The sequence below is a fragment of the Hemicordylus capensis genome, chromosome 5 (genome assembly GCF_027244095.1).
Source record: "Hemicordylus capensis ecotype Gifberg chromosome 5, rHemCap1.1.pri, whole genome shotgun sequence".
NCBI lineage: Eukaryota > Metazoa > Chordata > Lepidosauria > Squamata > Cordylidae > Hemicordylus > Hemicordylus capensis.
In genome coordinates this window covers 211668648-211691622 of record NC_069661.1, presented here as the reverse complement: position 1 = coordinate 211691622, position 22975 = coordinate 211668648, and the positions used below count along the sequence as shown (strand labels likewise).

At 45.9% G+C, this 22975-nt stretch overlaps 1 long non-coding RNA gene across 1 annotated transcript in view; it reads right to left on the bottom strand.

The window, feature by feature from the left end:
• Positions 1–10370, bottom strand: part of LOC128328155 (uncharacterized) — a 34864-nt gene extending 24494 nt beyond the window's left edge. Inside the window, exon 1 of the long non-coding RNA XR_008309051.1 lies at positions 10254–10370. This is a non-coding gene — a long non-coding RNA (uncharacterized LOC128328155). The remainder of the gene's footprint in view (positions 1–10253) is intronic.
• Between the last annotated feature and the right edge of the window lie 12605 nt (positions 10371–22975).

Sequence of the window (22975 nt, the reverse complement as noted above, 5' to 3'; positions counted from 1 at the left end):
AAGACCGAGCTCCTGTGCCGGAGAGAGGGTTTGGGAGAAGCTTGTCACTTGTGCAAGGATAAGGAAACACAACTCTTCAATACACCATGTGTTGTGAACTACACCTGATTTCGCACTCTGTACATGCTCAGAGGGAAAGAGGCAAAGACACATCATACACAAACTGAATTGGTTCTTGGAGATGGTGACCATGTAGGATCTGGGTGCGCAAACAGAGATAGAGAGAGTCACACTCAGAAAGTTCAATGGGCTTTATTATAAAAAGTTGCTCATCAGGATAAAATAATCCACATTAAAAACATGTTTCTGATTCAAGTGTAGTGTAATGTGCCTAACTAACATATGTGTGTGCAATCAGTAATTACAGCTATCTATCAATCTAACAAATTCTAATGAAACATTTAGAGAGAAACAGAGAGAGAAGGAGGAGGAAGGGGGGCTTAGGAAGGGGGCAGCAGTGATTAGTGAGGAGGAGGAAAGTGGGGAGCAGGCTAGGCTGTGCGTTGAATAGGCATCTTACCAGGCTCACAAGGAAGGCTTCAAAGGAATTGTTCATTGCTGGAACTTGAGAGCGATGCAGGCTTCAGATGGAGGAGAAACGCGGGTGCTGGAGAACAGGAGCCTGGGGTGCAAGCTTCAAGTAGTCAAGCAGGCTGGGGTCAGCTGCTCAGAGCAAAGTGAAACACCATGGCTGGGTAGTCTGGACTTCTCACTGAGCAGCAGAAGTCACAGACAGTTCCTGTCCATGGACAGAGTTCCTGCTTGTTGCCCTGCAGCTCAGCAGCAAACTCTGGGATGGCTCTTGAGCAAAGTATGCTTGCTAGGCAAGATTGCTTGGGAGTATCTTGGCTGGGGAGTCTTGACTTCTCACTGTGCAGCAGAAGACACAAACAGTCCCTTCTCCCTGGAAAGAGTTCCTGCCTTTAGCCCCACGGCTTGGGCAGCAAACCCTTGGATTGCTCATGAGCAAGTCTTGCTTGTAGGCAAAAGATAGCTAATATGCCATGTCCAGGGACTCCCTCTTATAGTGGTTCCATCCTTTGATGTCCATTTGAGTCTCCTGGATCACAAAAGGTGTCCATTCCTGTTATCCTCTGGATATTGTCTTTTAATTATCAAAATTAGCTCAGGATATTTGGTCAGTCCTGGGTAATCTCAATCCCATCTTCTGTTATCTTGGGGAGGGGACGTTATATTTTGCCCAAAGCAAATCTGCATCTCTGAGCTGCAAATGGACAACTTCTCTTGTCCCCAGATTTGTGGCCTGGTCCCAGTAGGTGTTAAAAGGTGTTAGTAAAAGAACTAAATCTACAGGTGTTTTCCTAGAGTGGGATTTCTATAGACAGCAACTGAGTATCCCCTTTGGGCAGAGCAGAGCAATCACTGACAAGGATTAACATAGACTTCTTGCAACACGAAATGGGAGCTCAGCCTCTGGCCTCTTCCATAGACATTGGACCGGGTCTCACGATCAGTGAGACCCAGTTTCCTCGGGTGAAACCGAGCGGGCAGGTTTCATGCTGAGCGGGCAGGGAGCACGAGAGGGCACGAACGGGCAGGGAGCCCTGGGCAGCCGGATTGGCCACCCACATGATGGCCGGCTCTGTGACGGAGCTGGCAGGGGGTGGGGGGGAGTGGGGGCCATGCGCCCCCCCGCAAGCCCCAGTATGCCCTGCGAGAACACGCAGGGCATACTGGGGACACCCCCGGAGCCGGGAGGCAGCTTTTTGCCTCCCGGATGGGGGTCTACTCGTGAGTAGGCGCAGCGCAAAGGCGTGGCGCGGCTACTCACGATCATAAAAAGCAGGTTTGCTGGAGTGCTCGCTCCGCAAACCTGCTTTTTAGCAGGGGTTCTTGAGCCGGTTACGCGCTCAAGAACCACCGGGCTCGGCTGCGAGCCCGGTGGTTCTTACGGTCAACAAAAAATCGGGCTAGCCTCTGCTAGCCCGATTTTTGTTGATTGTGAGAATCGCCCCATTATCTGATAGTTACATTTTAGCATATTGATAGCTCAGGCCTAGCCCTTGTGTTTCTGTGAGTGCCCATTTCACAATACAATGCTGGATTCCCTCTTCCTTCACAGAGCAGTTAGCTGAGGCAGTCATGAGACCTGGGTGTCAGTTCACCTTGAGTTCAGGCATTTAATTGAACTCTTAATAAAATGGAATCAAACACAGGCCTGGGTTCCATATAGTTCTGGGTTGGTGGCTCTGGGTTTAATGTTGGGGTTGGGGTCCCCAACACATGGATCAATGTGATAGGAACAGGGTGGCCATGCTTTCATTAAAAAAAGAAAAGGTCTATTGCTCTGCTAAGAGGAGGGGTGATGTGGCAGCATTGATCCTAGGTGGCTGTGTCCTTAGTTCAGGAGCACCCCTGTAGCACACATTGTTGTTGGAGGGGAAGGCATGCCTGGTTTCAGAGCATCCTTGTGCTCTTGACCTTTTTTCATGATCTAACTTGCCTGATGTGCCAGTGCTGTGACAGCAATCGCTATCTCCTGGGAGAGAAAAGGAGTACTTACATTTATTTCAGGCTACTGTGTTCCTTGCCTTGTAGACTAACTGCTTGTCAGATCATCTGTGAAAAAGAGTCCATATAGGAGAACCCTCTCTCCTCCCTCATATAAGTCCTGGGATGGTGTTAGGCCTAGGCCAGCAGTAGGCAACCTTGGCTCTCCAGATGTTATTGAACTACAATTCCCATCATCCCCACTCACAATAAATTATGTAATGGGAGTTGTAGTTCAACAAGCAGGACCCCCCCCCCACAAGTCCTGCTATGCTGCCTCATCGTGGTGGTGGTGGTGGTGGTGTGTTCCTGGGAGGGTTGAGCGAAGTACACCAGGAGGTTTATTCCCAGTAGGGTCACCCAAAGTGTGAAGGTCATCCCAGCTGCCCATCTAAAGCAAGCAGGCACCTATATTGGGCAACCGTGATATAGGAAGGTACTGGAGGTGGACACACTTCAGTGACAACGACAAAGGCATCATTACATACTGTGAAGGAGAAGGCAATGGTAACCCACTCCTGTATTTTGCCAAGAACATCACATGGATAGACAAAATTTTTGTGTCTGCTAAGAGTCGACACTGACTTGCTGGCACTTAATCATCAATCAGTTCAACAACAGCTGGAGCACCAAGGTTGCCTACCCCTGGCCTAGGCAGTGGTCATCAGAGGGCTCCTGGGTGTATTTCAGGACCCCTCTTCCACCAACAGACCAGCACTGTACTACCTACTTCTCAGACAGGATGGAACAAGTGCTCTGGGTGATCATTGCATCTGTTGTGGGGAGAATATCCAGGCACTTCTGCTTTTCTTACAATGATCGAGCTAATAACCATTTAAAGAAAAAAATTCTGGACCAATAGTTAGCCTCAGCATTAATAAATGGCAGAAGAAGAAAATGCAAACCATCGCTGGGGGAAAAATATGGAGCTGGTTTTGTTTTAAACCTGGTTTTGTTTTAAACCTGGTGTGGGTTTTATAATTTCTGAGAATAACTGAATTATTCTAATGTAATTGTGTGTGTGCTTACTTTTTTGTGAGCTGCCTTTGAGGCATTGTTTAAAAGGTAAGCGAAAAATATATTAAATAAATGACGTTTCTGATCAGTCTTTGCTGCACCAGTTCGCACAGCTTCTTCTACCATGATCTATTGTGACTGAGGCCACTGAAGAGGTACCTGGTACTCCTGAAATTTAGTGACAACCTCCAGACTCTACATTTGTTCTACTTATCAAGCCAAACTCTTCTTGCCATATATTGACTTTTCATCTTTCTTCTTTTGTTGTGTTATTGGACTTGTACTATGAAGTAAAGATCAAAGCTGAGTGATCTTTGAACAGAATTACCTGGCAGACTACTTAACAATGAGTGCAAAACTAAAATGGACCTTCATTAAATATGGAATTGGGGACCACTTCATTAAGATGAAGGAGGCTGAACTGTGGAGGCCTCACTCACTCCACATCTGAAAAGGAGTCACCATGCCCTACATGCAGGAGGCCATGGGACAGGCTCTGAATATGGTTGTTTTCTGATTCACCCACCCACCCTAAGTGTGAGTCAAAGAGGCTGTTTTCACGAGCAGCCAAGAGCAGGCTAGGGCTTGGCTGCCCATGAGAACCGCCAGTAACCCCGGATCTCCTTGCTTAGGGAGCCCGCCTCCTTAATGAGGTTAAGGGATCGAGCACTCCCTTAATCCCATTTACTTGGCTGTGCAGCGCTGGCTGCTTTCAGCCAGTGCTGCCACACTGACCACCACTGGGGGATCCCCACAATCCATCGAACACTGGCATGGTGCATTGTGGTGTTCCCAGGAGCTGGGATGACACACCCTAGCCCCCGTGCCTTCATGCTGCCAGGGCAGCAGTGGAGCATCTGGGCACGTGAGCTGCACACCCAGCAATGTCCTGGTGCTCGTCTGTGGGGAAGGTAAGGTTATGTAGCCTTCCTCTCTGCCCACCTTCCCTCCTGCTCTCCCAAATGGTCGTATGAATGGGGCCATAGTCATGTCCACCATGTGCAAAATGATGCTTGAATAGCTGGATCAAGAGCTAAAATAACAATATTTGATTCACTGGGAATTATCCGGAAGTTGGTATGGTTCCTTGAGAACATGTGAATCATGTAGCAATTGAGTGGTTATGGTTTATGGTGCCTGGCACACTGCTGGAGCTGTATACATTTTAATAGCAATAGCAAGAACTGTTAGCAGCAGCGGCAGCGGCTGTTGTATCAGCTAACCAAAACAGAGACAACATAGCCCAAAACATGTGACGAACAACATGCATAGATATATGATGTTTGGCACAAGACTGTATAAATGTTAAACAGTGCAGCTGCCAGGGTGTACACACATGCATACAAATCACACAAACTCAGATGGCTGAGTGCTTATCTGATTGAAAGCAAAATGGGGCCAAGGTGGTGGGTTTCTACATAGGTGGGGGACTCTCATGGTATGTAGAAGTACAAACATTTCTACATTAAGAGGGAAGCACCTCCAAAAACTTCCCATTGAGGACTAAGCATTCCCAGTGGCCTGAGGTAGCCCCTGAAAATGGTGTCAGCTGGAAAACATACAGAACCAGCTGAGCATGGAGGAGGGAATTACCCTCTTTGAGATTTTAACAGCTTAGGGGATCCTGGAGGCATGAGAGTTTAGAAGGTAGAACACGTGAAGCTCATTCTCACAACCAAAAGCTGAATAGTAGCAGCATCCAGCCAGGCTCCAAGCCCCATTCACACACCTGAGAGCTAGCCAAGTGACTGCAAAATTCAAGGTGGGAGGAGGGGGAAGTGATTGTGTGCTAGCCGCAGTCTCGGTAGGGTGGTGCGGGGTGTGCTTTTCCTCCACCCTCAGTACAATGGTAGGTAAGGCTTGCACACAATTGCTTTTGCCTCCTTGTACCTCAGTTTTTGCTGAAACACGTCCTGTTTTGGGGAATACGCATGGGGTTTGGAGCCTGGCAGGGCACGCCTCCTATCCAGCTTTTGGTCATGAGAATGGGCCCAAACTTTGCATGTAGACGGTCTGATTCGTATAAGGTCGCTTTATGTTCATACGCATGCTGACGGGTTAAATGGAGTTCAGTTTGTCACTGAGTATGGAACTGGGGATGATGATATCTCAGATTAAATAACACTGAGTTGGAGGTTATACTAATGAATATGGGTCATCACCACATAGACACAGCCACTTAATGGTGCAGAGGGGAAATGACTTGACTAGCAAGCCAGAGTTTGCCAGTTCAAATCCCTGCTGGTATGTTTCCCAGACTATAGGAAATACCTATATTGCGCAGCAGCAATATAGGAAGATGCTGAAAAGCATCATCTCATACTGCACGGGAGATGGCAATGGTAAACTCCTCCTGTATTCTACTAAGGACAACCACAGGGCTCTGTGGTAGCCAGGAATTGACACCAACTCAATGGCACACTTTACCTTTTACCACACACACACATACACACAATAATGTTAACACCCCTTTCTCTTTCTTCCAACTCTGTTCTTTTTCATTGTGACTACAATAAAGTACAGAACTGATTTGGTTTCCTAGTGCATTTTTGTTAAGTGTAAACCACCCAGAGATGTAAGTTTGGGGCGGTATAAACATATGTTAAATAAATAAAATAAATAAGTACCCTGTTTTGAGATTTTTGATCTGATCTGTCATGATCAGACTCAGCAGGGAAGCGCTATAGCTCAGTGACAGAGTGCATGCTCTGCAATATGACAGATATTTATAGACCATACCACTTTTCAACAAAAGTTTCCAAAGAGGTTTACACAGAGAAATACAAATAAATAAAGATGGATCCCTGCCCCAAAGGGCTCACAATCTGAAAAAGAAACATAAGATAGACAGCATCCACTGGAGGGATGCTGTGCTGGGGCTGGATAGGGCCAGTTGCTCTCCCCCTGCTTAATAGAGAGAATCACCACTTTTAAAGGGTGTCCTCTTTGCTCAGTTAGCAGGGAGCAATCAGAAGGTCCTTCAGTCCCTGGTATCTCCAGCTAAGGCTTGGAAAGGCCCTGCTTGAAACCCTGGAGAGTCACTGCCAGTCAGTGCCGACAATGCTGAACTAAATGGCCCAATTATCTCACACAGTATAAGGCAACTTTCTTATGTTAATGGAAGCATGCCATAATTTGGAGCAGCTGGAACCAAATCAATATCCTTTGAATGAATTGTTACAGGATTTATCTGTGTTCCAGTTAGTAGAAGACCTGCACACCAATAAGTTTCACTCACCGCATGGAGGAGACCAGTAGTTAGGCAGAAAGATAATTAACCCTTAAGGAGCTTATCTATGAGATGGATTCCTAGAAAAATGGCCACCACACAGCTGAGAAGACATCATCATCATCACTTATTGTAGGACAAAAACATTCAGCTATATATCATAATCTGCAAAGCCAGCGTGGTGTAGTGGTTAGAGTGCTGGACTAGGACTGGGGAGACCCGAGTTCAAATCCCCATTCAGCCATGAGACTAGCTGGGTGACTCTGGGCCAGTCACTTCTCTCTCAGCCTAACCTACTTCACAGGGTTGTTGTGAAAGAGAAACTCAAGTATGTAGTACACTGCTCTGGGCTCCTAAATGTAATAATAATAATAAGAAGAAGAAGAAGAAGAAGAAAGAAGAAGAAAGAGATGTGTCTCACCCAACTGGTGAAGAGAAGAGGAAGATGGAGGCCAGAGGTGTGGGATCCGGAGTTCCTTCAGAGCATACCTGTCCTGGAGCAAGACAGGAAAGGAACTGGGAGGGAGATATAGCATACAGACATGCTGTGGAGAGTAAATGCATTCTGGAGTCACCAGGGCAGCTCTGTTATTTCAAACATGAATACAACTAATAAGAAAGAACTCTGAGCCAGAGTGGTACAGTGGTTAGTGTGCTGGACTAGATGGGGGAAATCCAAGTTCAAATCCCCATTCAGTCATGAAACTCTGTGGGTAACTCGGGGACAGTCACTTATCTCTCAGCATAACCTTCCTCATAGGGCTGTTGAGAGGATAAATGTAATTGTGTGCACCACTCAGGGCTTCTTGGAGGAAGCACAGGCTATGCATGCAAAAGTAAATAAATCTATATAAGCCACAGGTAAAGCAGAGACCAGCTACAAAAGTGGAGAGCAAATGCATTCTGAAGTTACAAGGGCAGCTCTGCCTGCCTATTTTAAAAAAATGCTTACATACATAATAGAAAAATTTCAGGTTTTCCAATGATCTCCTATAAGTTAGAGGACACCATGGGAAGCAAAGATGCACAGGGACACCCTCTTCCTACTCCATGCCTACTGAACAGCTGGGTGCCACTCTCTGCCCAGCTTGCGTGCCCGTCGTTTAGCCTAGGTGTCCATCCTAGCAAGGAACATTTTTTTTTAAAAAAATAGAGATCACTGCACTGGTCCTTTCCCAGTGAACCATAACTGCCCGTGGAAAAATTAATGTTACAGATACTGGTCACAATCCAGAGAAAAACTTGGTTAACTCTCTGTATAGAAAATGGATTTTTAAAGATTATTTCCCTTCCAACAGAATCCATTCCTTTTCTACATACACCACACCCATATGGAAAGCCACTTCTGCAATTATCTGAAAAGCAGTTTGGATTCAGAAATCCATACCCTAAAACAGTGTTTCTCAACCTTTTTGGAGTCAAGGACCGCTAAATTCTTCGTGCAGAGTTTCAAGGACCGCTACATTCTTCATGCGCAGTTTCCCGGACCGGCAGTTAGTAAAGGGGTTTCAATCTATCTATCTATCTATCTATCTATCTATCTATCTATCTATCTATCTATCTATCTATCTATCAGACTTCTATACTGCCCAAAACTTGCATCTCTGGGCAGTTTACAATTAAAATAATATAAGCATTAAAATAATTAAATTTGGAATCTTTTGCAAACATGGAATATTAGGGGTTCTCAACCTTGGGTTAAACTCCCATAACCCCCAACCACAATGGCATTTGGCCATTATGGCTGGGGATTATGGGAGTAGAAGTCCACCAATGTCTGGATACCCAAGGTTGAGAACCCCTGAATCTAAAAGCCTGGGTGAACAAATTTGTCTCCAGTATGTCTTCAGTATGTGTGGGGTGGGGGTGGAGGTGCTTGTGATTACTCAATGGAGAGGGGATGTTGGGCCATTAGAAAAATTCAAAAGCTACATGGGGGCAATGAAAACAACGCACAGGCAAGCTTTTGAATCCCCCAAAATGCTTCATCAGGCTGGATGTCAAGCAAAGCAAAAAGGAGGTGAGGAGAGGAGAGCAGGGCAAGCTCAGTAGAGCCGGAAATCTACAGTTTAACCCTCTCATGATGGAGGTGGAGTTTTAGCAGGAGTTGTGTAGTCGCAGGGCAGGATCCAGACAACGTTAGTCACGACCACCCACTGAAATTAATTTAGTCATCTCTCATTTGTGTCAATGCTGCTTGGTCATGATCACCTGACTTGATCTGGATCCTGCTCTTAGATGTGCACTTTGTGAGGTGGACCTAATGAAACCCGTGCAGCTCCTCCAAAACTCGTTAAATTCGTTACATGGCAGGTGCTGGGAATGGGGTTTTTTTAATGGTGAAAGAAAATGTGAAGAAGAGCGGTGGAGACCTGGCATTAAAAGAAAGGGGGTGATTCTGAGATGGCGGAGGGTGTGGGGTGTTGTAGTGGTAGATGCCTCATTTTCCTCGCTGGGGAGACGAGGCACTGTTCAGGGTGGGTGAGGCAATGGTGCACCGGACTGCACTCGGAAGGTCGCCTGGGTCCAAGAGCTGCCGCCACTGTGCTTGCGCACCAGAGTGTAGCAAGTGTTCCCCATCCTCTCTCACAATGTGCACTCCTGTGCCCCCCTCCCAACTCCCCTGCGGGAGCCAATCACACCAGCCTGCCTTTGGGGCCACGCAGCTCACGTGGTCCCACATGCTGCCCGCGCATACCTGCGAGGTGAGCCAAGGCGGCCCTCCTCCCTCCCTCCTCTGCTTAGCCCTCACCGCGGCATGATCCCGGCCAGAGATTGTCCCCCGCACCCGGCGAGGTCATAAAGGGGACCGCCGTCCTCCACCGGCGGTGCAGACCAGGGGGTTACAGGGGGCAGAGGGACCACAACACCCCACCGATGCAAGAGGGAAACAGCGTTCCCTCTCAAGGCGCCTCGACCACAATAGGCAGCTGGGTTTCAATCAATCAACCTTTGGCTGCAAACAATGAGCATGCAAGAACCAGCAGCCCTTCAAGTGGCAGCCCTTCAGGTGGCATACCTTCCACACCGCATACAGTTTGAAGCTGTAAAGATAGGGAATAAAATAGCTGTAGGAAGATCACAGCAGCACGTGGAGGCAAGGGACAAGAAGGTGATACTCTTCCTCTTCCGTACCATGTGCAAAATTGAGGAAGTGAGTGCCTTGATTGCAGTTGTTGGGGGGGGGGGGTTTGACTCCCAGTCAGGGACCGGCGCTCAACCCTTCGGGGACCGGCAGCGGTCCCCGGACCGGTGGTTGAGAAACTCTGCCCTAAAATAACTTCCTGGCTTCCTATGACAGTTTCTAATCTAATTAGTCCAGCCATACAGTTTGATGTTCCTTCCAATGTTTTATGGCATGTCATTTTGGAAATGGGCCATAATGCTTTGCATACAGACCAGAAAGCAAGGGAGAGAAAGCAGAGGTTGCATTCCTCCCCTCCAAACAAACACAAAAAGACCAGCAAAAGATCAGGCTTATCAACAGCCAGCCTACCTGCTCTCTAACCAAAATGGTGATTGGATTCTTCTGAGTCATGTTTTATAGCTGCTTTCCTCATACACACAAGGAAATGTTAGGTAGATTTAACTACATTCAGCAACAACTCAATTTTTTCCTCCCCTTTCCCTCCCTTTCCTTCTTGACTCCTCCCCACACTCTCTACAGGTTCCCCCTTGGGACAAATGTCCAAACAAAGAAACTGCAAAAGGTTACTGAATAGAATACAAGTAAATCAGCATGAGGCCTTCTGATTGGTGCTCAGGGTGTTTTACGCTCCACCCACCTTCTGAAAATAAAGGCAAGCCTTGGCTCCTGCCTCATTGATATTCAAATTTGAACAACTCTGTGTGTTCTTATTGGTGTTTATAAAGTTCTGGCACCATCACTCGCCCCATGTAAATGCTGGGGCCAGGCAGCAGACAGGGAAGAGTAGAGACAGGGAGGCAGACAGAGAAATTGCTACAAAAGACAGACAGAAGAGGTAAAATGGCTGACAATTATTTTCAGGTGGGCGCTGCCCACTCTACCGTCAGGGATAAGCCATCACTGACACAATTCTGGTGAAAGAAATATATAATAGAGCGCAAACACAGAACTAGGAGGTATCTCAATCTTTTCTTTGTATCCTAAAAAAGCTGAACAAAATAACTTCCAAGGTGTTTATGGTTCCCTCTATTATCATGTTTATTTGTTTACAAAATAGACAGGTATTATATTATACGGTTCCCTAGCTGAAAGCTGTGAGAGATGACTAGATGATAAAAGTGAGTAGGGCTAGGACACTGACACCACATTGTGGCTGGTGTTGTCAACTGACCTGGGTGTCACGGCAGTCCAGGAGCATGGGTAGGTGAAGTTGCATTGACAATAGCCACCATTGTCAAGATGCAGGGCAGTGGTGGCATATTGTCTTCTCCTCCTCCTCCGCCTCTTCCTCCTCTTCCTCCTCCTCCTCCTCCTCCTCCTCCTTCTTCTTCTTCATTGAATTTGATATGACAGAGAACTGTTTTTGTTATGATCTAGAATACTTAGATATCGCTTTTCAACAAGAAGCCCTCACGTGAATCACATGGTAAAAGGAATTAGATGGTTCCCTGTCTCAAAAGGGCTCTCAATCTGTAAAGGAACACAAGGGAGGTACCAGCGACAGCTACTGGGAGGGCCACTGCTGGGTTGAATTGGGACAGCTACTCTCCCCTTGCTGAATATCAGAGAGCCACAATTTCAGAAGGTGCCTCTTTAATCAGTTAGCAGGAGTCAAGCAGGGTGAAGAAGGCATTCAGCCTGGATTGGGATAAAAGGCAGGACTGGTGATAGCTTTGCATTAGGGATGTGCCCGGAACCATTCTGGTGGCGGCATGGGTATTCCCTTAAGGGCGGGGGAGGGTGCACTTACCCCTCCCATAGCATTTACCCTGCTGGCGCTCCATTGGATCAAAGCCCCTAGGAGCGGCAGCGTACCTCCCTGCCTCCCCGTTGCCCTCATCGGCCGGAAGTACCAGGCGCATGCGTGCCCGTCTGCCATGTACGCATGTGCACGCAATAGGCGCACACGTGCCCACTACTTCCGGCCACTTCCGGCTGATGAGGGCAATGGGGAGGCAGGGAGGTACGCTGCCGCTTCGAGGGGCTTTGATCCAATGGCGCGCCAGCAGGGTAAATGCGGTGGGAGGGGTAAGTGCACCCTCCTCCACCCTTAAGGAAACACCCCCTCCACCTCAGAAAGCTGAAACAGCCCCAGTAGCCGAAACATTTCGGAGGCCTCTTTAATGGCCTCTGAAACGTTTCGGGCTCAAGCCTACTTTGCATGTCATCAGAGAATCAGCCTTCTTCACATAACCCTATGCATAGGTTTAGAAGGTTAGGCCAACATATCAAGATTAGAACTCTTGTTTATTTCTTTTGGGTGGATGAAGGAGTTTTGGCAGGTGTAGCTTGTCAGACTCCTATAGCAACACTGTGACATGACAAAGCTGCCCTTGCTCAGAATCCCATTTTGACATAACTGTGAAGGAAGAAAGGCTGGCCATCCCTGTGGTATAATAAGACATTATAATGGGAGTGCATTGCACAGTAGGATGATGGATTTCTCCCACTTGCCTTGTACTCGATGCTACAGTAGCTACATAGGCACATTCTGTCTATGGTGCTATCACAGGTGTGCAAGTGTCTTGAGGCCCAAAACACATTATGTTAAACAGAATGTTTGGCCCTGGGTTTGTACCACCCCTACCCCAAGGCAGTTAAATGGCAGCCACAGGAGAGGTCAGGACTGGGATTGTGAGAAAGGAGCCTTTCACCATATATAACCATGCCTTGAGCACCCTGACACACCATCATATTAGTGAAAAGGTTTTTTTCCAAGGCTAAGGGTGAAAACAGAAATGTTTGTATTCCTCTCACATCTTCACTTCTTAGATGAGGTTTATTTTTTTTATTTTAAAAAAAAAACACAGTTCCTTTTGTAAGTAAGATTCTGAATTTATTCCTTTTACATGTTTCTGGTACGAACAATTCTTAGACACTAAAATACAAACACACACTTGGGCTTAGCAACAGGGCTGTAAGTTTCTGTTTATTGTGAGGGAAAATAGCTGACTTCCTATTCATTCCTTTGACGCCTCAGCTGAAAATATAGCAGTCCTAACTTGGAAGGAAAGCAGGCCATGGTCATGGAAACTCTTCTCCAGTTGAACTTCTATCATGCAGGTATTAAGACAAATCTTTCCACTTGCATGAGACAAGAGTAGAGTAATAATAACCCTTCTGATTATGGTACTCTGTAGGGATGTGAACAGAACCGGGCGAGGGTGGCTCAAAGGCGTGGGGGGTAGGACTTTAAGGGTGGGGGAGGGTGCACTTAGCCCTCCCCCTGCTTTCCCCTTACCAGTGCTGGAGTTTTGTAAAATCCCTCAGGGTGGCAGTGTCCCTCCCTGCCGCCCCTTCTTCTTCGGCCGGCAGTGGCCAGAAGTACATGGGTGTGTGTGCACACGCCGGGCACTCGCGCATGTCACACACACACACACACACACTAGCACACATCAGATGGGCTTCTGTGTGATTGCACCGTGCGGGTGTGCACGCCCAGTACTTCCTGCCACTTCCGGCTTAAGAAGAAGGGACAGCAGGGAGGTACACTGCCGCCCAAAGGGATTTTACAAAACTCCAGCACCAGTGGGGGGAAAGCGGGGGTTGGGGAGTTCACCCCCCCCTTAAAATTCTACCCCCGCCCCACCGAATGTTCGAACTGGCCAGTGTTCGAACCTGTTTGGAGGCCTGTAAAAGAGCCTCTAAACAGGTTCATGCACATCCCTAGTACTCTGCTTTTAAAAGAACAAAAAAAAAACCAACCAACCAAAACAAACAAAAAACCACCCCCCAAATCACCTTACACTTTTAGAAGCTGTTAGAGATTACAAGTAAATTAAAAGCGGGGGGTGGGTGGGTTTCAAATTAGAATTTTAATTATAACAATTCTAAACAGGTTTACTTTGATGTAAATCTTATTGAAATCTCTGTTACTTCTGAGTAAATATGTTTGAGGTTAGAGCATTACTGTGAAACATAGTCACATTTCTTTTGGGGAAGGTTCATTATGTGAGACACAGATTGTCCTCTCAGAATCTCTGTCTCCTTCCTAGGTTTTTCTTCTGCCACTGCCACTGTGGGTTCAGTCTGTTTAGGCTACCAGAAATGTGTTAGTCCTTAAAGTATTGCATGACTTTTAGCTGTTTTCACCAGGAAAGTTGCACTCGGAGAAGACAAGGCAGGAAATACAATTTTTGTTGTCCAACACACCTTATCACCAAAATAGTTATGTAGCCACATTCCTGAAAGTAGTCTTTGTAGAATCCAAGGGAAACAGCTATGGTATACAAGGACAAGGCAGTAGGGTGGAATTAGGAATATTAATAGTTTAATGAAATAGAGATTGGTCCAGAATGCAGCGGCCCGGTTGGTCTCTGGGTCATCTCGGAGAGACCATATTACTCCCATATTGAAAGAGCTACACTGGCTGCTGATAGGTTTCTGGGAAAAATACAAGGTGCTGGTTATAACCTAAGCAGCTTAGGCCCTGGGTCGTCTTCGGCATGAACCCCACACCCATCTAGATCATCAGGAGAGGTTCATCTGTCGTTGCCACCGATTCATCCACTCAGTGGCTACTCAGGGATGGGCCTCCTCCATTGCTGCCCTGAGGCTTTGGAATGCACTCCCTGTTGAATTAAGAGCTTCCCCATCTCTGACAACATTTTAAAAGTCCTTAAAGATGCATCTGTTCACCAAGCTTTTAATTAAATACTGTTTTAATATTTTTGACATTATTTTAAAATTTTAAATTGTTGTAACATTTTAACTTTTTTCTGTTGTAATTTGTATTGTTTTATTGTAAACTACTCAGAGACATGAGTTTTTGGCGGTATACAAATAAGTTAAATATTATGTACAGAGAGGCAAGTGCAGACTGCTTTTCAGTGCTCTTGCTGCTGGCTGTTCTTTTAGCCCCCACCTCTACTCCAGGGCGCTTTCCAGATTACATGCTACAACAATGTCACTACTGTCCGGTAAGTGTGCTTCTGTAGTGCCTGTGTTTCGACATTGGAGCCCCAACGCTGTCACCAAAGTGCCATTCACATTTCTGATGCCTTATTTTGGATTTTATCCTTCTATTTTAGTCCTACAACGTTGCATGTGTGTTACATATAAATAGCTGTATTTTCCCATTGTAGGAGGGTTGCATAAGCTATTTACATTTTCAAAATGATCCTGCCAAACCGAAGCATTTTACTGCTGAACGGAGTGTAAGCTGGAAAGTGCTCAGGACTGGAATACAAGTAACTAAAGTAACATTCAAAATCTGGCCTGGATCAAGTGCCTGAGCACTGTCCTGACCCTTCCTTCTATCACTATCTCAGATGTGTTAGTGCCTTTTAACTCAGCAGGACTTTCCAAGTCATAGGGCTAAAACACAAGATGGAAAATGAGCAGGCCCTGATGCAACAGACTGGACTCTTTTGAATTTATCTTTTCAGAGATTTGAACATCCTTTCTTTGTGGTGTAGACATTTGCTTCCTATGTACATTAGAGGAACAGAGCAACAGCACACAAATCATTTTAAAAGGAAATGAACAATCATTTGTAAAAGTTAAATGTCAAAAGTAGAATTGGGAAACCAATTCTGTCTGTGTGAATGGGGCCGTGTAATAACCATGTCTAAGTGTGAATTGAGTTATTTGCATTAAAGAGTGAGTGAGGAAAATTAAATAGATGGGCTCTGTCTCTGAGAAAGGAAGAAAGTGAATATATGAAAAAAGAAGCACTGCCAAACATAAAGCTCTTTGGGGAGAAAAAATAGACAGAAAATGTCTCAAAAATGCACACATCAACCTTGATAATGAACTGCCTGTCCTCGTGCTTAAACTCCATTAACACTGCAGATCAGGAGCACAAAGACTGAGGGAGTGAGAGATGCATTTTGATTCTCCTTACTGGGAGACAAAAGATCTGCTTTTGGAGAGTGCAATAAATGTTCCCTTTGATTGTCCTGCATTCCTAATCATTTCCAGCCTGCTGCAACCGGGGCTCTATTCACATGCTGCTTGGGTCTCCATTTCCCTGGTGCACCTCCTAATGGATTCCAGAGCTCAGGAATGAGTGATGGACCCTGGCTTGCCATTTCCATCACTGCTTGTTTTTGCATTCATTATCCTTGAGAAACCAACCTGCCTCATTACGATGTGACCATCTTGCAGAGGGAGGCTGGAAGCTAGCTTGCTCCTAAGAGCAAAGGAAGAGGCAGGAGGGAGTCTGTTTCCCATGAGATAACATTATCTTTTTATTAAAAGAGTGAATTTAGTGCTGGTGAAAGGCTGACAGACCCTAGAGGATGAAGTCCTTTATTTAGTCCCATAACAGATCCAGTCCAGGCAATAGCAGTGCCGTTTCCATCTTTGCTTTAGCCAGGGCTGGGAGTCAGTGCGGGGTGCGGGGTGGGTGGGGGCATAGCTACTTCATACTAGCATTTCCAACACAGGGATTAATCTCTGCATAGAAAGCGTGTTTACTTTGTTATATGAGAATGGGACTATGCCTCACCCCCATTTTTTCTTGTGGTCTGTGTGTTGATGCTCAGAAAAGTCATATATGTGGTACCTCCCTCCCTCATAGGTGCACTCTGCCTCCAAAGATACCTGTTCTGCTCTTCATACCTAAGGTGGCATATGTTCCCCCCATCTTTGAGAGTGAGTGGGTGAAAATGAGCTGGTAGGGCAATAGGCCACCAGTACCATTTGTGAAGTTTAAACAGAAGCATCTGTCCCTTTTGAGTATTTATGGACCATTCTTATGTATTGTGTGCTATTCCAAGAGTAAAATATGTTAATACATCAATATTAAAAGAAAACTTAACATGGATAAGGACAGATAGGATTCTTCACTGAATCTTATCTTTGAGGCCATGCCAGCTGCAGGCACTTGCATCTCTGACAGCTTCACATAGCTGCCTTTTCCCTCCCCAGATGTTTCAGTGGAAAGTTAGATACACAGAACTCTCCTATGTTCTTGTCTCTCATTCCCAAGCAGAGCAGATATTTTCCAGCCTTGGTGAACAGGTTTTCTATCAAAGTGAATCCAATAGAACCAAACTGTAATCAATCCCTTCCTATCCATCTAGGTTTTAGCTAGCAGAAACCAAAGTGAAACGGATTCATCATTTTCTAATTAGACAATTGCCAGTTTGGTAAGAGCTGTGATATTTAGAGCCACATTTTGTTAAAAATCTTTGAGCAATTTGGCCTGCTCCAGTTCTTCCATAGCTCCACGCCTCAGGCAGCAGCTTTTCAGGTATTATTAAAGGATAGCAAATTGTCATTTAGGTAGATTATTATGTTAATCTGACTGTCTATAAATATGCACACACCCTGCTTTTCGGCCCCAAACGTGGCTTACACAACATTTCAAAAAATGTAGCAATCAAATAAAAATCACATAAAATAAAACTGAGAACCAACCATAAACAATCTGGGCCAACACCCTCCACCCATCCAAAAATCACACACTCAGAGAGGCAAGAGAGGGGAGCAAGAACAAACCAGATAAAACGTAAGCTGAAATAAAAGGGTCTTAACCTGAATGCCATCAATGAAGGGGCTAAATAAGCCTAGTAGCATAGAGATTTCCAAAAACCTGGATGCCACCACTGAAAAGGCCCTGTCCTGCATCCCCACCAGATGGATTTCAGAAGGCAGCAGAACACAGAGAAGGGCCTCCAATGGTGAACAAGCAAGTTGGTTGATATGAGGAGAGGCAGTCTTTCAAACAGACTTGTCTCAAACAAGGGTTTTAAAAAATCATGACCAGCACCTTCAATTGTACCCAGAAAGAAAACTAAAAGCACAGATCAAACAAAACAGGAGTCAGCATAGACCTCATTTAGGACTCTAGAGCTGCATTTTGCATCAGTTGAAATATCCCAACACTTTTCAATTGCAGCCCCATGTACAGTGGGCCCAATAATCTAATCTAGATGTGACTAAAGATATGTGACTATGGCCATATCTCCTTTCTCTAGGCAAGGGCACACCTTATGCATCATCCACATCTGGACAAAAGCACTCCTGGCCAAAGTTACCACCAGGAAAGTTATCACGTCCAGGAATAACCTCAAGTTGCGAACCTGGTCCTTCTAAGGGAGTGCAATCATATCCAGTATGACTTTAACCCAACCCAGGACTGGTTTTCCTATTGCTGATGGTCAGGCAGAAAAATATGTTTCCGAGCAAAATACAAAGTGCTGATCATTACTTATAAAGCCCTGAATGGCTTAGGTCCAGGGTACTTAAGAGACCACCTTCATTGTCATGAACCTTGCCCAAAGGCGTTATCTAGGGAAAATAGCGCCTAGGGCAAGCACTGAAATTGCGCCCCCTGTCCAAACATCTGACACCCATCTTTCAGATAACTTTACCATAATATCAGCTGAAAAATACAAGTCAAACTCGTTAATCTTTTAATATTTCAAAAACTATTTAGGAGTGGATGTAGCCGGACCAAAAAAATGCTGGAAAACTACAAATTTCAGTATGCTGCAGCTCATGAAATACCCAAATACTATGTGGAGGTGTACTTGGAAAAGTAAACAGAAGTGCCTGTCTAATTCTCTACTATGCATTGTAGCATCACTGTTACATAGGTTTTTAAAATAAATAGAGAATTTGACTTTTCACAGATACTCTGAAAATAATTAAAGGATATGCTCGATAATTAAATAAATAATTAAAATATATGCTAGTATTTCAGAAAGACAGTTAAAATGAGAGAAAGAGAGCAAGAAACTCCTAGTGGCCTTAATACTAAGGACTTCACATTGATTCAAAGACAAACTCACAATTCAGCTCAGTATTCACAAGTCCTGATTCTCTGTACATAGTGCCAAACTGAATATGTGTACAGTGACTTATATTATATTAATTTTAAAAAAAAAAAAAAAATTACCTGTAGCCTCTTCAGGGGGCTTCCTAAAGGCCGTGGGGGGTCTGCAAAGGTTCCCCCTCCCCCCGCCAGCCTCTTAATTCACTGCTCAAGCCTGTCCCAGGCTGATTTTGGCGCCTTTTTGGGCCTGCAAAGATCAGTGTGGTGGCCATTTTGGAGGCTGCCACACGTGCTCAAATGGCTGATGTGAGGCCTGGCAAGGCCTAGGGCCTTGCAGTGACCATTTGAGCATGTGTGGTGGCTATTTAAAAAAATAATGTTTTTTTAAAAAAATGGCTGCTGAAAACAAAATGGCCACCGTGCATGCTCAAATGGCCTCTGTGAGGCCTGGCATGGCCTCCTCGGGGCCTGGCATGGCCTAGGGCCTCTGCGAGGCCATTTGAGCATGTGCAGTGGCCATTTTGTTTTTGGCAGCCTTTTTTAAAATTATTATTATTAATTTAAAAAATGGCGCCCCCATTCAAGTGGCACCCGGGGCACATGCCCTGGATACTCCCCTGACCTTACCACCTATTAAGATAATCTGGGGAGATTTGGTTACAGTTACCACTGGCTCAGCTGATGGCGACTCAGGGCCGAGCCTTCTCTGTGGCTGCCCCAGGGCTTTGGAATGCACTCCCTATCAAAATAAGAGCTTCTCCATTTCTGATTACTTTTTAAAAGACCTTAAGACACATCTGTTTTCTCAGGCTTATAATTAAAATTAATTCTAAACTGTTTGTTTTATTTTGTGAAATAGTTTTGTTTTCCTCTGTGAACTGTTTTTAATTGTTAACTATTTTTAATCTCTGAAAATGTTTTAACTGTTTTTATTTTTACATTGTAACTTGAATTGTGTACACTGCCAAGAGATGTAGTCCAGTCTAGTCTAGTAGTCTAGTCTAGTCTAGTCTTAGTCTAGTCTTTATTTTGGTCTTTGACCAGCATATAGAGATGTATATATCTGGCAGTATATACATATGATAAATTATTAAAAAAATAAAATGGCTTGGCTACAAAGGAGCAAGAATTGGCTAAAACTGGAGGGAATCAGAACCCACCCTGGGGGGCAAAGTGCCCATGCCCCTCAACAGCCTTCAAGGACCCTCTCTCACACCTGCAATCCTCCCAAGTTATGAAGCAGGCGAGGGACCTCTGCCAGAGACCACTGCCTTGCAAAAACTGCGTCCTGGAAGGCTACTTGCCAGTGACTCACACTTTGACAAGGTCACTGTGCTGCTGGTCTCAGGCAGCCTGTATGAGACAGCCACCTCGGGGGTGGGTGGGGTGGATGTCTTCATGTTCCCACCCTCATCTCCACAACTTGATGAGCCACAATCCACCTTGGATGTCCCAGAGAGTTTGTCTCTCCCCCAGCTCCATTTGACCACCAACTTGAGCCACGATCAATTGGAGGACAAAGCTCCTTAGGGGCAGTCATCACCTCAGAAGCAACAACCAGTGCTCACATCCCTGGAAGCAGGCCAATTGACAGAGGTAGGGGCCCCTGAATTGCCTCCATTGACCCAGCCCCTCTCTGTAACCGCAGAGGACACCAATACACAAGGCATGGGTCCAGGAACTCTCCTTGACAGCAACCCCCTCTCTCACACTTTTACCACGCTAACCTCTCCAGATGGCTTGACTGCATCACAGGGACCTCCAACCCAACCTGCAGAGATTTCTTGCCAGGGAGGACCGACATTCATAGAGGCGGGTGCTCAGGAACTTGTAAGTGCTCCACTTGCTATATCCCTTCAGGACTGATGCTTCCCACATCAATCCTGTGTGGATCCGTCAACATCGCTGGATCTCCACACACAACCGCTACTTTATAGCTCTACACAATGACATCCAGTAGACCAACGTAAAGTCGGCCTTTTATCGTGGAATGTGGCTGGGTGGAATTCCTCTGTCACAGACCCAGAGGCGTAACTAGGGAAAACGGCGCCCGGGGCAAGCACTGAAATGGCGCCCCCTGCGCCCCCCCCACATACTACATTATACTTAGGTTTTTCCTCACAAGCACCCGCCGCCGCCGCCAAGCCAGGCCACTGACTGGCTGCCAGGCGCCAGCAAAGCAATGGGGGGGGGGGGCGCGCGGGCGGCGCGGAAGGGATCACTCATGGGGGAGGGGGCGCTGACGCGCTCCCTTGACTGCTGCAGCGCTGCTGCACTGAGCAGGAAACATTTGTATTAACAAATTTTTTTAAAAAAAAATTTAAAAAAAATTTTTTTGTCATGGCAGCGCCCCCCATGTGACCAGAAAAGATGGCGCCCGGGGCACGTGCCCCCCTGCCCCCCCCTATAGTTACGCCTCTGCACAGACCCCTCCTTCAGAGACTATCTCACTTGCCACAATATTATTCTGATCCAGGAATCCTGGACAACCGGGGTGTTATTACTCAATGGATTTCACTCATATACAGTTAGAGCTGTACCTGGGGCAGGCTGTGTCAGATGCAAAGGTGGCCTGGGTGTGTGTGCTTGTTGGTACCTCTGCACGCTCATCCTCTAAACTGCTTCCACCGCTCAAGCAATATACTATGGCAGTTTTGATTCAATTCAGCCGCTGCAAACTGTTGATAATTAATATTTATCTCCCTCCACAATGGAGGAAGCTACAGGTCAGATCAATGTGGACTGAACTTGAAAACTACATAGAAGATCTCCTCCTCTCTATTCCTAATGCATATGTGGTGATGGGTGGTGATTTAAACGCTAGGCTGGGTCCTGATGTCCATGCTTTATACACTCAACAGAGGGCTTATCCACCTAGCCTCAAGGCAGACAGGCTCCCTCTTATCCGCCTTTCAAAGGACCAAAGGTCAAATTATGTGGGTCTCTGCCTAAGTCTAATGACCATCAGACTTAACCTCTTCATTTTGAACGGCTTGCTTGAAAATGACCATCTCACCAAATTCACCTATCTGGCCGGCTCCAGCATGAGCCTGATTGATTACTTTGTAACCTCAGGGAACCTGCTTCCTCTGGTGGAGAGATTTGACGTTACCCCCAGATTTGACAGTGATCATCTCCCCATTTTGCTACTTCTAAAGCCTTTCATTCATCAGTCCCACATAGAGAACGATTATAATCCCACCATATCCTTGGCGGGAGGAGCATATTGCAGTGCTAAATGGTCTCCACAACTGGATCAAGCACTGTGAGCTACTTGCCTCTGACCACCTGCAGTGTATTCAATCATCCCTACTAACTAGTGACCCTACTTGTGCACCTTTGGAGTTCTACAATGCCCTAGTCCAGGAATTACAGCAGCTCCTCTCTCATAAGAACTGTGAGCCATATGCATAGTGTGAACAGGCCCCCAAACAGTGATTTGATAAGGACTGTGCTAATGCTAAAAAAGCCCTTGCCAATACCTATCAAGTCTACAAATCTAGTTCTGGACTGTTGGCCATGCAGAATCTCCTTCAGCAGACAAGACAGTACAAACTTCTGCTGTCTCGTAAGAAAAAGAATGCCATGAAAGATGCCTGAATGGGACTCATTCAGGCCTTTAAATCCAAAGATTCTGCCATGTTCTGATGTCTTACAAAGCACTCTCCCAGCTATGGTCCAAATCACTTGGGTTGTCATATTCACCCAGGGATCTGGGAGAAATACTTCCACGACCTATACAAAGACCCTGCTGCTGTTTGCAGAAGCTCCATCTGTGCCATTGAGGATACTCCAGCATGGGCTCCGGTGTCAACTTCAGAGATCCACAACCTATATTGACACAAATAGCCAAATTCCCAAGGACTGGGGGGTAGCGTTCATTGTCCCTATGTTTAAAAAGGACAAGAAGGATGACCTCTCCAAATACAGACCCATCAGTTTGCTCAATACCATTAGCAAACTTTATACAAGACACCTATACGAGAAACTTAGGGATTGGCTGGAACAGGAAAATCTTCTTGCTGAGAAACAAGCGGGCTTCAGGGAAGGGCGCTCCACTATCGACCAGTGCCTAGTTCTACAGCACCTTATCGGGAAATACTCCTCCTGCAGAGTGACCTCTCTTTATGCCGCCTTCATTGATCTCAAGGCAGCATTCAATTCTATCTCATGTGTCAAATTATGGGAGGAGTTGGAAGCCTCCTCCATTGACTGGTGCCTGCTATACCTTCTTCGCACCCTGCACATAGACACATCACTCAAGGTGAGATGTAGCCCCCAAGGCTACTTCACAAGAGCTGTTACAACTCAGAAGGGCGTCAAACAAGGATGCATTTTGACCCCA